Here is a 16,414-nt window from a genome sequence, read left to right as displayed (position 1 = left end):
TTTGGACTGGTGTCCTCTTTGAGCCCAGGTTATTCTGAGAATCTCCCTATATCGGAAAAAATGTATTGATTTTACGGAAGATATTAAAACATGAGAAGTCTAACAGCAATTTATCATTTCTATTTTATATGTTCTCTCCACCGTTTCCCCTAATACACTGGTGGAAAAAGTACAACACCTCAATAACTGTGTTCGTTGCCATGAGAGTATAGTAAGTGTATATTGAGGATTTGTAGTTAATAATTTGTCAGGGTCATCAGATGGTAACGAGATGGCGCTCAAGAGGACTATCTAACCGTCCTTTGTCTTTGCTTGCAGGCAGTAACTGTGCTGAGTTTAGAGGTGAACAAGCATACCTGGCGTAGTGAAATAACTGAAAGATTTGAAAGCAAATAAATCACCAGGTCCGGATCGAATTCCAGTTCGCTTTTACAAAGAGTAGTCTACGACATTGGCCCCTTACCTAGCTTGCATTCATCGTGAATCTCTCGCCTAGGACAAAGTCCCAGGAGATTAGAAAAAATCTCAGGTGACCCCTGTACATAATACGGGCAAAAGAAGGGAGTCGCAAAATTACAGACCAATGTCCCTAACTTCTGTTTGCTGCATAATCCTTGAACATATTCTCAGTTGGAATATAATACACTTTCTTTAGACTGAGAAGCTTATGTCCAGAAATCAGCATGTTTTTATAAAGCATCGCTCGTGCGAAAGTCAGCTTGCCCTTTTCTCACATGATATACTGAGAACTATGGATGAAGGGCAAGGAGATTCCGTATTTCTATATTTCCGGAAAGCATTTGGCACGGTGCCCCATTGCAGGCTGTTAACGAAGAAACAAGCATATGGAATAAGTTCACAGATATGTGAGTGGCTCGAAGACTTCTTCAATAACAGAACTCAACCTGTTGCCCTCGACATGTGTGCGGAACGATTTGAAGTGGAATGACATATAAAATTAGTTGTTGGTAAGGCAGGTACCAGGTTGATATTCATTGGGAGAGTCCTTAGGAAATGTAGTCCATCAACAAAGGAGGTGGCTTACAAAACACTCGTTCGACCTATACTTGAGTATTGCTCACCAGTGTCGGATCCGTACCAGGTCGGGTTGACAGAGGAGAGAGAGAAGATCCAAAGAAGAGCGGCGCGTTTCGTCACAGGGTTATTTGGTAAGCGTGATAACGTTACGGAGATGTTTAGCAAACTCGAGTGGTAGACTCTGCGAGAGAGGCGTTCTGCATCGTGGTGTAGCTTGCTGTCCAGGTTTCAAGAGGGTGCGTTTCTGGATGAGGAATCGAATATATTTCTTCCCCCTACTTATACCTCCCGAGGAGATCACGAACGTAAAATTAGAGAGATTCGAGCGCGCATGGAGGCTATTAGGCAGTCGTTCTTCCCGCGAACCATACGCGACTTGGACACGAAAGGGAGCTGATGACAGTGGCACGTAAAGTGCCCTCCGCCATACACAGTTGGGTGGCTTGCGGAGTATAAATGTAGATGTAGATGTAGACGGTGACTGTATCGTCAGGAGCGCGTAAGGGAAGTGTGATAGGACCGCTGCTGTTCTGTGTGTATATAAACAGGGTCGGCAGCAATATGCGGCTGTTTGCTGATGAAGCCGTGGTGTACGTCAAGGTGTCAAATCTGAGTGACTATAGGAAGATATAAGACGACCTAGATAAAATTTCCATTTGGTGTGATGAATGGCTGCCAGCCCTAAATGTGGAAAAATGTAAGTTAACGCGGGTGAGTAGGAAGATCAAACTGTAATGCTCGGGTACAGCATTACTAGTGCCCTCCTTAACGCGATCAAGTCATTTAAATATCTGGCAGTAACGTTGCAAAGCGAGATGAGGTCATGTTTGGTTTGTGGGGCGCTCAACCGATAATTAGCCCCTCGCGGGGCGGTTCTGCCGCCGCTCCACAAGTTCTTTAACGCCACTATGGCGACTTTCGATTGAATGAGGATGAAATGATGATGAAAGACGCACAACACCCAGTCATATCGAGTCAGATAAAATCCCTGACCCCGCCGGGAATCGAACCCGGGATCCCGCGCGCGGGAAGCGAGAACGCTACCGCAAGACCACGAGCTGCAGTTTCTGAGTCCCTCTTTAAAGTCCCAAGTTTCACACAGTCCAATTGTTTTACACAGTCCAATCGAGCCATTGTCACGAACGATGATGATGTTGACGAGGACAACACAAACACCCAGTCCCCAGAGATATGAGGTGGAATGAGCGTGTGACAACTGTGGTAGAGAAGATGATTAGCCGACTTCGGTTTATTGGGAGAATTTCATGAAAGACTGGTTCACCTGTAAAGAAGACCGCATATAAGACGCTGTTGCTACCTATTCTTGAGTACTGCTCTAGTGTTTGGGATCCGAATCAGGTCGGACGGAAGGAAAACATACTGGTAGAGTCGAACAACACGTCCGTGTTAAGGAGATGTTTTGAGAACTCAAATTGGGATCCTTGGAGGGAAGGCGACGTTCTTTTCGAGGACCTCTATTGATAAAATTTAGAGAAGCTGAATTTGAAGCTGACTGCCGAACGATTCTACTGCCACCAACATACATTGCGGGTAAGGACCACGAAGATAAGATTCGAGAAATTAGGGCTCATACGGAGGCATATAGACAGTCGTTTTTCCCTTGCTCAGTTAGCGAGTCGGCAGCTTGTGGCCTCACGGTCGCGTTCTCGCTTCCCGAGCACGGGGTCCCGGGTTCGATCCCTCGCGGGGTCTGGGATTTTCACCTGAGTCGAGATGACTCACCCAATCTTACATATGTCGCCAGCCGTGTGACCACAACCTATATTCTTGCATCCATCATGTATATTTCTGTACAAGGGAAACATCTTAATTGAAAGTCACTTGCGACTCTCGGCGGATAATATGGTACTGAGTGTCTGTATAATTCAGAAGTACAATGCACGCACGTCCGAAGCCATCGTACTTCTGAACAACACGGGAACTGTAATATTGTATGTAATTTTATCGGTCATAATTACCTAAAGATAAGGAAATCCCAAGAAGTTTCTTCGCAGTAGGTGGGTCTGTTAATATTCAGTATGGTCTTAGAGAGTAATTAGCTAAATAGAGTTTTTATGATGGTGGAAAATAATTTGACAACTTCGATGTCGGCGATGACCATCGATGGATGTAGTTTCTTTGGAGTAGATTGCCCCTGTGGCCATACTCACTTAGGCAGTACCTACAGTAGGATGGAATAGCTGTACAGTGAAGTACAGAAGAGAAAGCGAAAATCCGATAAGTGCCTTGCCCAAGTAACACACGGAAAGTTTGTAATTTGTCACTGTGATTAACTTCAAAAGTTCGCTGTAGGTTGAACAGAAGAAAGAATCGTAGAAGACATGATAGAAAATGAATTTGAATGGTGTTTCGCACAACACTTGCTAAACGCGTTGGGAGAGTCCATGGATCAAAATCTTAGAATGTTTTATTACAAGTGCTGCGCAATATCATTGCATATAATGAAACAAAGAGACAACCTATATTCTTCTGAGTCATAGTTTCAACTGTATCTTCACAAAGCTTTGGAAATCCTCCGCGTTTAATAGAATTGTTTGAAACAGTGTGTTAATTTACAAGGCACTTACAAAGTCAATAGAGCTGTCACCTCTGATGAAGAGTATAATAAATTTCAAAATAAGAATAGTAAGAATCACAAGACCATTCCAGATGGATATCTTCCCCAAATCACAAGACACAATCAGAAGAAAAGAAAAAGACAGAATGTACACTGCGCTACTGAACAAAGTTTTAAAAATTTGAGAGATTGTAGCGGTTGAAATTCCGAACGTTTTGCAGCAAGGAACCTACAGATGGACTTTTGAATATGCACTTTCTATGCATTTGGTAGGTTACACGAAATATCAGAATACTGTAGTTTGGAACACTTTTATTGACAAGACAGTAGGGTTCAATTTACAGTAAAATAGAATCTGTGGCTTCATTATTTTAGAGTAAATGTTTGATGTGGGGACCGCCAACTTCGTCATGTAATGGGCCTCGACGAATCATGTTTTGTAAGATTCTCTATAATATTCCATGCGCCGCTCTGATGGTATCAAACACTGTAAAGATGCACCTGAAACGCTCAGATACTGTCCCTATTGGTGTTGAGTACATAAGAGACTTTAGATAACCCCAGAATAAAACGTTAGGAGCAGTAGAGTCTGGGCAGCGTGCAAGCCAAGAGTGTAGGTACTCCTTCCAATCACTCTCTGCCTGAAGTTGTCTCTAGGTTCGTTTCAGTAAAGATGAGGACCAGCCTCGATCACAGGTATACGTTTGGGAAGGAGCTTCTCCTTGTTCCAGTGGTTTCTAAATGTCTGAAAGTCTTTCGAGCACTGACCAATGGATGTTCAGGACTATCAGGATTAGTCAGAGGAAATTATTCTGATAATTCCAAAGTGCTCAGCAGAGTAAAGCCCGCAGAAGCGTATAGCTTTTTGTGTGCAGTGCGATAGCCTAAACCGTGAGCCAGTTCTCCATTCATCAATTAACTTGAAAGAAAACGTTTCATTCAGCGCTATTGCCCAGTTTCAGCTGTTAGGGCAGTTTCAAATACCCATTTTCATTTCCTCGTTTCTATGACATTAACATATCATAAATGATACCACAAGAAACAATTATTCATGAGAGAATACTACAGGAAAATTAGCATTCCGAAAATAACAACGCTTTTCATAGTACCAGGTAGGCCTACTTCACCGTGAATCTGACCAAATGTACGCGCATGGTAACCTGGATTACTAGTATGCTTCTTAGTGTGGTTTACAAAATTCTGACGTATTTGCTGTTTTATCTCATGTTTTGTTTCTTGTATCACATAATGTGTGATTTGTTACTGCTACATGTGTGAACACTTGATCTGAAAGTGAGTGAGGAGTCGAAACTGGTTAGTAATATTGAATAAAACTTTGCATTCAGAAGACACATTTAGATATCTTTGTGTTACCCATGTCATTTTTCAGTTAGAGTCGTTTAAGTCTTAAATTTATAGTATGTCATTCATTGGTAAGAATATGACTTGAGCAAACGCAGCAATGAGAGGTAATCAATCATGCAAAATCTATGTGCATATATGGTTTTTTTTATATACACAGCGTCTAACTGTATCACCATTTCTGTATCCGAGAGCAAAGGAATGGGAAACTGTAGTAACAAAGTGTTGCCTTCAATATTATTGTATTTGCTTCATGTATGTATGAATGAATCATAGCACCAAGTCAATGTGAACTGTCATGGCATGTGCCAGATCTTAATTTACCTATTGTGTATATGAAGATGTGCACAACTTGTCAGGAAATTATTGGAGTAACCAAAAGAGAAATAATAAATAGGGAAAATGCAGTTTTGCACATTGTTCCAGCCTGTCAAAACTGTGCTTTAGTTCTATATTATTTCTATAGTTATTTTATGACTATTTTATATGTTCTAGCATAGGCTTATGGGTTACAACATTAAAAGTAGTTTAATTTTGGAGTAGTAAGCAGAGACAACAAGTTAAATTGGACAGTTTTTAAGTGGGAGCACTGCAATTCATTGTAATACCTCTTTTTTAGGTTAAGATCAGTGTCCAGTGATTATCATTGCGTGAAATTAAGCTTAATGAGTAGCTTATGTGTATATGTTCTAGAGATGTTAAAACATCACAAAATTCTCATAAAAGTACAGTTGAAAATACTGCCAGCATATCACAAGATTCTCAAAAAAGTACAGTGAAAATAATGTTAGTATATTGCATCAGAAAATCAGGGGATTAAGAAACAAAGTAGATGAGCTTCATAGAAGATTTAGAAACTAGTGGTGGAATAGATGAACTATGCCTGTCTGAACATCATACAGTCACAGATTTGGAAAAGGTACATGTAGGTGGATATAAGCTTTCAGCATATGTAAGCAGAGACACTATGGAGAGAGTAGGAGTTGACATATGTGTTAAAATTTATCATAGTCTGAAAAATTTAGAAATTAAAAAGTTTTGTGAAAAGCAACATACTGAAGCATATGCCTGTGAGCTTGAACTAAATAATGGTGCTTTTATAACTACAGCTGTATACAGGCCGCCACTGGGTAAATTTGCAGCAGTTTTTGAAAACTTGAGTTTTTTGGTGCTATCTGTCAGTCAAAGGGAAGCAAATTTTTGTTTGTGGGGATATCAATGTAGATTTTCTGAAAGAGTCTGATAGAAGGGATTACTTTGAAGTATTACGTGTTTCTTTCAATTCGACATCAGTCATTGATTTTCCTGCTCTGGTAGCTGAAGAAAGCCCCACACTGATAGATAATGTTTTAATAGACCAAGATAAAATTAATCAAATAATTTTTTTTTTCCTGTGAAGACTGATGTTTCTGATCATTATGCACAGTTAGTTACTGTATATGACATAGCTCCATACAGCAATTTAAAACAGTCCGGCAGAGTAGTGCATCAATTAACTATTTAACACCTACAAGTTTTGGAGAAAACTTGCAACAGTTAGACTGGGAAGAGGTGTACAGGGAATCTTTGATGCTAATTTAAAATGTAACGTATTTTGTGATACCTTTGTGAGAATGAAAACTGTTTCCCTAAGAAAACAGAGAAACAATTCTAAGACACAATCTAAAAGAGTCATGGCTTACTAAAGGGATAAAAATTACTTGTAAACAGAAAAGGTAAATATATTTTCTAAGTAGGAGGAGTAATGATTCGGAAACAGTCCAACATTACAAAATCCACTTCGCTGTATGAAGAAGAGTTATTTAAAAGTCCAGAAATGTATGCATTATGTCTGAGACTAGCATCTCTTATAATAAAATTAAAACAATTTGGAATATTGTTAAAAGGGAAGCAGGGCAGAAGAGAGGACAGGAGTACTGTTTTTCTATAAAACTCAATGAAAAGTTTGTTGACAAAAAGCTGGAAGTAGAAAATACTTTTAATAATCATTTTTAATTATTGCAGAAAAAATAGGATTCAGCTGTTCATTAGAAAATGTAAGGCTATATATAGGAGAGGCAATTTGATAAAATTGAACTTTAACACACCTCTCATACTGAAATTAGGAAAATAAAAAATGCACTCAAAAATAGAATCTCACATAGAATTGATGGCATTTTCAACGTTCTCAACAGATACGTGTGATTCTCAGCCACACATGAAACAGCTCAGTGAAACAAGCATTTTTCTGGATAGACTGAAAGGTTCTATTGTTCAATAATTGCATGGAAAATGGAATAGATCTGATACTAACAATTACCACCCTGTCTCACTTCTGACAGCTTTATCCAAAATTCTTGAAAAAGTAATGTATTATAAGTTGTTGTTGTTGTGGGCTTATGTCATGAGACTGGTTTGATGCAGCTCTCCATGCTGCTCTATCCTGTGCAGGCTTCTTCATCTCCCAGTACCTACTGCAACCTACATCCTTCTGAATCTGCTTATTGTATTCATCTCTTGGTCTCCCTCTACGATTTTTACCCTCCACCCTGCCCTCCAGTACCAAATTGGTGATCCCTTGATGCCTCAGAACATGTACTACTAACCGATCCTTTCTTCTAATCAAGTTATGCCACAAACTTCTCTTCTCCCCAATCCTATTCAATACCTCCTCATTAGTTACGTGATCTACCCATCCAATCTTCAGCATTCTTCTGTAGTACCACATTTCGAAAGCTTCTATTCTCTTCTTGTCCAAACTATTACTGGTCCATATTTCACTTCCATACATGGCTACCTTCCATACCAACACTTTTAGAAACGACTTCCTAACATTTAAATCTATACTCGATGTTAACAAATTTCTCTTCTTCACAAACGTTCTAATTGCCATTGCCAGTCTACATTTTATATCCTCCCTACTTCGACCATTATCAGTTATTTTGCTCCTCAAATAGCAAAACTCCTTTACTACTTTAAGTGTCTCATTTCCTAATCTAATTCCCTCAGCATCACTCTACTTAATTCGATTACATTCCATTATCCTCGTTTTGCTTTTGTTTATGTTCATCTTATATCCTCCTATCAAGACACTGTCCCTTCCGTTCAACTGCTCTTCCAAATTCTTTGCTGGCTCTGACAGAATTACAATGTCATCGGAAAACCTCCATGGATTTTAATACCTACTCCAAATTTTTCTTTTGTTTCCTTTACTGCTTGCTCAATATACAGATTGAATAACATCGGGGAGAGGCTACAACACTGTCTCACTCCCTACCTCGACTCTCATAACTGCCATTTGTTTTCTGTATAAATTGTAAATAGCCTTTCGATCCCTGTATTTTACCCCTGCCGTCTTCAGAATTTGAAAGAGAGTATTCCAGTCAACATTGTCAAAAGCTTTCTCTAAGTCTACAAATGCTAGAAACTTAGGTTTGCCTAAGTTAGCTCTTAAGATAAGTCGTAGGGTCAGTATTGCCTCTCGGGTTCCAACATTTCTACGGAACCCAAACTAACCTTCCACGAGGTCGGCTTCTACTAGTTTTTCCATTCGCCTGTAAATAATCCGCGTTAGTATTTTGCAGCTGTGACTTATTAAACTGATAGTTAGGTAATTTTCACATCTGTCAACACCTGCTTTCTTTGGGATTGGAATTATTATATTCTTCTTGAAGTCTGAGGGTATTTCGCCTGTCACATACATCTTGCTCACCATATGGTAGAGTTTTGTCAGGAATGGCTCTCCCAAGGCCGTCAGTAGTTCTAATGGAATGTTGTCTACTCCCGGGGCCTTTTTTCGACTCAGGCCTTTCAGTGCTCTGTCACACACTCCACGAAGTATCATATCTCCCATTTCATCTTCATCTACATCCTCTTCCATTTCCATAATATTGTCCTCAAGTACATCTCCCTTGTATAGACCCTCTATATACTTCTTCCACCTTTCCGTTTTGCCTTCTTTGCTTAGAACTGGGTTTCCATCTGAGCTCTTGATATTCATACAAGTGGTTCTCCCTTCTCCGAAGGTGTCTTTAATTTTCCTGTAGGCAGTATCCATCTTACCCCTAGTGAGATAAGCCTCTACATCCTTACATTTGTCCTCTAGCTTAGCCATTTTGCGCTTCCTGTCGATCTCATTTTTGAGACGTTTGTATTGCTTTTTGCCTGCTTCATTTACTGCATTTTTATATTTCCTCCTTTCATCAATTAAATTCAATATTTCTTCTGTTAGCCAAGGATTTCTAGCAGCCCTCGTCTTTTTACCTACTTTATCCTCTGCTGCCTTCACTACTTCATCCCTGAAAGCTATCCATTCTTCTTCTACTGTGTTTCTTACCCCATTCCTGTCAATTGCTCCTTATGCTCTCCCTGAAAGACTATACAACCCCTGGTTTAGTCAGTTTATCCAGATACCATTTCCTTAAATTCCCACCTTTTTACAGTTTCTTCAGTTTTAATCTACAGTTAATAACCAACAAATTGTGGTCAGAGTCCACATCTGCCCCGGGAAATGTCTTACAATTTAAAATCTGGTTCCTAAATCTCTGTCTTACCATTATATAGTCTGTCTGAAACCTGCCAGTGTCTCCAGGCTTTTTCCATGTTTACAACCTTCTTCTATGATTCTAGAACCAAGTGTTAGCTATGATTAAGTTGTGTTCTGCGCAAAATTCTAGCAGGCGGCTTCCTCTTTCGTTTCTTAGCCTCAATCCATATTCACCTACTACATTGCCTTCTCTCTGTTTTCCTACGACCGAATTCCATTCAACCATGACTATTAAATTTTCATCTCCCTTCACTATCTGAGTAATTTATTTTATCTCATCATACATTTCTTCAGTTTCTTCATCTGCAGAGCTAGTTGGCATACTATGCTGTTTGTAGTAGTTTACCCGCACTCCTATTTTTTTATTCATTATTAAACGAACTCATGCATTACCCCTATTTGATTTTGTATTTATAACCCTGTATTCGCCAGACCAAAAGTCTTGTTCCGCCTGCCACCGAACATCACTAATTCCCACTATATCTAACCTTAACCTATGCATTTTCCTTTTTAAATTTTCTAACCTACCCTCCCGATTAAGGGATCTGACATTCCACGCTCCGATCCGCAGAACGCTAGTTTTCTTTCTCCTGATAACGACGTCCTCTTGAGTAGTCCCCGCGCGGAGATCCGAATGGGGGACTATTTTATCTTCGGAATATTTTACCCAAGATGACGCCATCATTATTTAACCATACAGTAAATCTGCATGCTCACGGGAAATATTACGGCTGTAGTTTCCCCTTGCTTTCAGCCGTTCGCAGTATCAGAACAGCAAGGCCGTTTTCGTTATTGTTAAAAGGCCAGATCAGTCAATCATCCAGACTGTTGCCCCTGCAACTACTGAAAAGGCTGCTGCCCCTCTCCAGGAACCACACGTTTGTCTGGCCTCTCAACAGATACCCCTCCGTTGTGGTTGCACCTACGGTACGGCTATCTGTGTCCTTGAGGCACGCAAGCCTCCTCACCAACGGCAAGGTCCATGGTTTTTTGGAGGGGGGGGGGGGTCAATTGAAGAGTAGCATCACATTAAGGTAAAAAGGATGTACTAACAAGATGTCAGTTTGGTCTTCGGAAAGGCTTTTCAGCGGAAAATGCAGTAAATGCTTTCACTGATCAAATATTAAATGCTCTTAATAGGCGAACTTCACCTACTGGGATTTTTTGTGGTCTCTCAAATACTTTAGATTGCGTTACTCATGAAATTCTAATAGTTAAGTTTAAGTAGTGTGGTATGAGTGAGACACTGCAGAGATTTTTCAATTCATATTTAACTGGAAGAAAGCAGAAGTTTGAAATTAACTGTACACTGAGTCTGCAAAATCAGCAGATTCCTCTAACTGGGGTGGTGTCAAGATTGGTGTATCACAGGGTTCAGTCGTCGGAGCCTTATTGTTGTTAATATATATTATTGGCTTGCCACACTACATTCATGAAGATTCAAAGCTAGTTCTTTTTGCTGATGATACAAGTATAGTAATCACGACCAACAAAGAAGAATTAGCAGAAGAAACTGTAAATAATGTCTTTCAGAAAATTATTAGGTGGTTCTGCAAATGGAATCTCACTCAGTTCGAGAAACACAGTATGTACAGTTTTGTACAGTAAATGGTATAAAACCATAACTATAGACTTTGAACAGAATTCTGTTGCGAGGGCAGAATATTGAAAATTTCTGGGTGTGCGTATTGATGGGAAATTGGGTTGGAAGAAACACATTAAAGATCTGCTGGAACGTTTAGGTTCATCTACTTATTCTGTTAGGGTTATTGCTAATTTAGGTAATAATCATGTCAGTAAATTAGGCTACTATGTCTATTTTCACTCACGGTTTTCATTTTTTGGTGTAATTCATCATTAAGAGAAAAAGTATTCATTGCACAAAAGTTTGTAATCCGAATAATATCTGGAGTCCACACACTCTTAGTTCTAACTCCATATTCTTCGTTAACCTTTGATTATACTCCTTCCCCTATAACCGCCTTCCAGTCCTCCATGACTATTAAATTTTCAGCTCCTTTTACATACTGAATTTCCCGTTCAGTATCTAAATTTTCTCTATGTCTTCATTTTCAACTTGCGACTTCGGCATGTATACCTGAACTATTGGTGCCACTGTTGCTTTGCTATCGACTCTGACGAGAACAACCTCATCACTGAACTGTTCACAGTAACACTCTCTCTGGCCTCCCTTCCCATTCACAACGGTTCCTACACCTGTTTCACGATTATCTGCTACACTGATCTTACCCTATACTCATCTGACCAGAAATCCTCATCTGCTTTCCATTTCACTTCACTGACCCTCAGTGTATGTAGACTGAGCCTGTGCATTTCCTTTTAAATGGTTTTCTATTATCATAATTTCAAATTTCTTACATTCCATGCCCCAACTAGTAGAGCGTTATCGTTCCGTTGGTTGTTCAATCTTGGCTGTCCCGTCCTGGAGATCCAAATGGAGGACTATTCTGGAATCTACTGCTAATGGAGAGATCATCATGACACTTATTTTCTCTGTCAATCCTATTTGCACCAATCACAGACCAACGAGCAGTATTCAAGTATTGGTCGAAAGAGCGTTTTGTTAGCTACCTCCTTTGTTATTCTAATGAATCACAGTTCCACTTCAGATCGATCCGTAGATATTTTATGGAAGTAGCTACTTCCAATGATCGTTCAAGGCCTGTGACGATGCTGACAAAAAAATTTCCGCGATCAGTCTCTTAACGCGCAAGCAATTCCGCTCAGACGGTCCTTCGTTGCTCTTTATGGTCTTCCTTTAGGCGGCGAAGAACCCGGTGAGGACACACCTTAGAGCACTTTGTCTGGTGGACGAGTGTTCAGCACTTCCAATGGAGGAGTTCAGCTGAGCAGCGAGGTGTTTGATTGTGATCCATCAGTCACACGAATGGGAGTGTCCGCCCGCTCCAACATTGCAGAAGTCAGCTGTCATGTGGGATATCGGACAGGTTTTCGACATCTTGTTACGATGATGACAGACGTCTCAGCCAATGACTCGCCATGTTCTCCGCCAGATCTCCGTAGATGTTCTACAACCGTCTATAAAAGTCTACAATGCGCTGGTTTTCCGCCGAAAGAAAATCAATAACAACCCTCTCTTTGGAGCGCACCTCTGTTACAGACAAAATTTTGAGGCCTGCTTACAACGCCACCGCCGATCAGAACTTCATGAAACTAAAGGTGCTGAAGCGGGAATATTCCATGATATCCAATAACAAATTCCCTATTCCTTCAACCGAAATTAGCACAGAAAAAAGTTGTTGCGTTACTTATTGAACGCCCCTTCTACAAACGTCTATACTAGTGTATGAGAAAACATGTCTAACTTTCATTACAACTGATGATTTTCCAAAAACGCTTTACTGCAGTTGAATAAGCACACACAGGGCAAGCTTAAGGCCCACGTGGGAGAAGCAGCTGCTTGGGGCAGCAAGTTGAGAATGTAACATTTGTATAAAGGATTATCGTAATTAGTAGAGAAGACTGACACATGTGAAAGTACATATGACAACAGAAGCGAAAACGTTACAGTACACATAGAACTGCAAACGAGCTGTTTGCGAGAATTGTTAATATGTCACTATGACGCACCACTGACTTCGGTATCAAATGTTCTCTTAGTTGTATAAAAGTATTTGAAATGTAACATTTTTGTTCTAGTCCCCATCTAATTGGCTCAAGTTTCTCCTATGTCCTTCCTCAACAGGGAAGACACTTCTAATTCAGCAAGCTACAATTTACTGCACAGTCGGACCTGTCAAAGCAGGTGTTGCACTTGTCGTTTTCACAGTGAAGCCTGTACTGCACTCGTCTGTCCAGAGAGTTAGGCATTTTCCGAAATATTCCTATATCATCTCACCAGGACTGTATAATTCGTTGTTCCCCTTCTTCAATCGCATGAACGGTAGCGCAGTACCCTTCACTTTCGAGATGACCTCAGATGGAAAAATTTGGAAGACTGAGGTCAGGTGATGTTGAAGGGCAAGGTACAATCTGTGTTAGACCTATCCAACTTGGACCATATTGTCGCGTTAGGTATTATCTTACACTAACAATAAATGTGTATGTGCCTCGTCATACATGTACCACCTTCTCACTGTTGAGCAAGGTAAGGTAGTTCATGGATAAAATTTGATCTCAAGTAATAGAAGACTCAATCGAAAAGTTTACATTTCAAATACGCTGCTACTAACTAGGAGCGTATTTCATTCTGAATTCACTGGAGGTAGTTACCATACTATCGATATTTACTCGCAAACAACTGATCTGCGGACGCTGTGCACATAATAAGGTAATGTCTATAAATAAAAATAAATTTAATATGAGTCATAGCTCAGTGCAAAAATTTTCACCTGATGTCATTTCAGTGTCAGTCTTGTCAGTTTAAACTGATGCTGTCACCTGCAATGGAACCCAGGTACCCCATGAGCAAACGTAAATGCTACCAATCAGTTACGGACGACTGTCATATTTGTGACACGATTAAAATTAGTAAAAGCCCAAGGAAATTCAATTAATATCTGAGGGTGGGAGAGAGCTGGCACTAAATGATATGTCACTTGTGTGGAAAAATGATGCGGGACTTGTCCTGAAGATGAACATCAATAAAAGTAAAATAATGGTACTGTATAGACACATCAAGGAATTATCAATTTGGTAAAGGAGGGAAGCGTATGGAGTACCATTTAGTGAATGCAGCGGAGGCTCAAACAGGCGAAACGGTGAGAGCCAGTAGAAGTACTTGGATAACACAAGAGACTCTGAATTTAACTGACTAAAGGAGAAAATACAAAAATGCGCCAAAAGAAGTAGGTAAAAGGTAATGTCGACGTTTAAAAATGAGACTTACAGAGACTATAAAATGGCAAAGCTATTGGCGGATGCGTGACTAAGGGAAAGAAATACGGTGCTTATTAGAAAATTAGAGAGAACACTGGGGAAGAATCGCTTGTCTGAAATGTTTTAGAACTGAGATCGCAATCTAGTACTATGCAAAGAAGGAAAATTGTAGTAATATGTAAAAAGCTATTACAAGGAAAACGAGTTTGAAAACAACATTTTACACACTTCAAAAATGTTTTGCATCGCCTCGGTTCCGATAGTTCCGGAACCTGTACAGAAAATTGGAATAGAGATCAAAATAAACATCATTTCCGCTCTTTTTATTACTCACGAAAACCACACATTGCATGTTGTATCACCATACAGCGAGACCTTCAGAGGTGGTGATCCAGATTGCTGTACACACAAGTATCTCTAATACCAAGTAGCACGTCCTCTTGGATTGATGCATGCCTGTATTCGTCGTGGCATATTATCCACAAGTTCATCAAGGCACTGTTTGTCAAGATTGTCCTTTCCACAACGATGATTCGACGTACATCCCTCAGAGTGATTGGAGGGTCACGTCGTCCATAAACAGCCCTTTTTAATCCATCTCAAGCATGTTTGATAGGGTTCATGTCTGGAGAACATGCTGGCCACTCTAGTCGAGCGATGTTGTTATCCTGAAGGAAGTCATTCACAAGATGTGCACGAATGGTGGCGCGAATTGTAGTCCATGAAGACGAATGCCTCGCCAGTATGCTGCTTATATGGTTGCACTATCGGTCGGAGGATGGCATTCACGTATCGTACAGCCGTTACGGCGCCTCCCATGACCACCAGCGGCGTATCTCGGCCCCACATAATGCCACCCCAAAACAGCAGGGAACCTCCACCTTGCTGTATTCGCTGGACAGTGTATGTAAGGCGTTCAGCCTGACCGGGTTGCCTCCAAACTTCACTCCGAGACGCCTGAACACTTCCCTTCCTGGGACAAAGTAACAATGCCATTGCGATCGAACCGCGATATTAACCGTCTAGGCATGGTTGAACTACAGACAACACGAGCCGTGTACCTCCTTGCTGGTGGAATGACTGGAACTGATCGGCTGTTGGACCCCCTCCGTCTCGTGGATGATTGTTTACGTCCTTGGGCGGGTTTAGTGACATCTCTGAACAGTCAGAGGGACTGTGTCTGTGATACAATATCCACAATCAACGTCTGTCTTCAGAAGTTCTGGGAACCGGGGTGATTCAAAACTTTTTTTGATGTGTGTAGAAAGGTAAGAAGATGTAGATATAGATGTGTCGGGAGATCCAGCACTGTGAGATGAATGTGACACAACACTGAAAGATACAACACTGAAAGACATAAATCAAAACAAATCACCTGGAGCAGCCGACGTTCCCTGAGAACTACTGAGATCCTTGGGATAGCCAACCATGTGGAAACTATTAAAACATTTATGCAAGATATATGACCCTGACAAAATACCACCAGATTTCATGAAGAATGTAATAACTCCTATTTCAAAGACGGTAAGTGCTGAGCATTGCCGAAACTTCAGTTTAGTAAGTCATGGTTGCTAAATACTGACACGAAATATTTGCCGAGTAGTGGAAAAACAGGTAGAGGCCCACCTCGGTGGAGATAATTTTGATTGCAAGTAAATGTAGGACCATATGAGACAATACTGATGACACAACGTATCTTAAACAAGGGGAAACTCTCATTTATAGTATTCGTAGATTTAGAGAAAACTTTTGACAATGGTGACTGAATTCTATTCTCTGAAATTGTGATGGTAGCAGCGAGTGACTACTAAGAACTTGTACAGAAACCCTATTGCATTTGTAAGAGTCTAAGGATATGAAAGGCGCTGCCCTCCCGCCAGAGGTTCGACTCCTGCCTCGGACCTGAGTATGTGTTGTCCTTAGCGTAAGTTAGTTTAAGTAGTGTGTAAGTCTAGGGACTGGTGACCTCAGCCGTTTGGTGCCTTAGGAATTCACACATGTGTGACCATTTGATATGAAAGGGAATTAGTAGTTGAGTAGGGAGTGAGACG

This window comes from Schistocerca gregaria, chromosome 6 (assembly GCF_023897955.1).
Source record: "Schistocerca gregaria isolate iqSchGreg1 chromosome 6, iqSchGreg1.2, whole genome shotgun sequence".
Lineage (NCBI taxonomy): Eukaryota > Metazoa > Arthropoda > Insecta > Orthoptera > Acrididae > Schistocerca > Schistocerca gregaria.
This window is presented reverse-complemented; position numbering follows the sequence as displayed.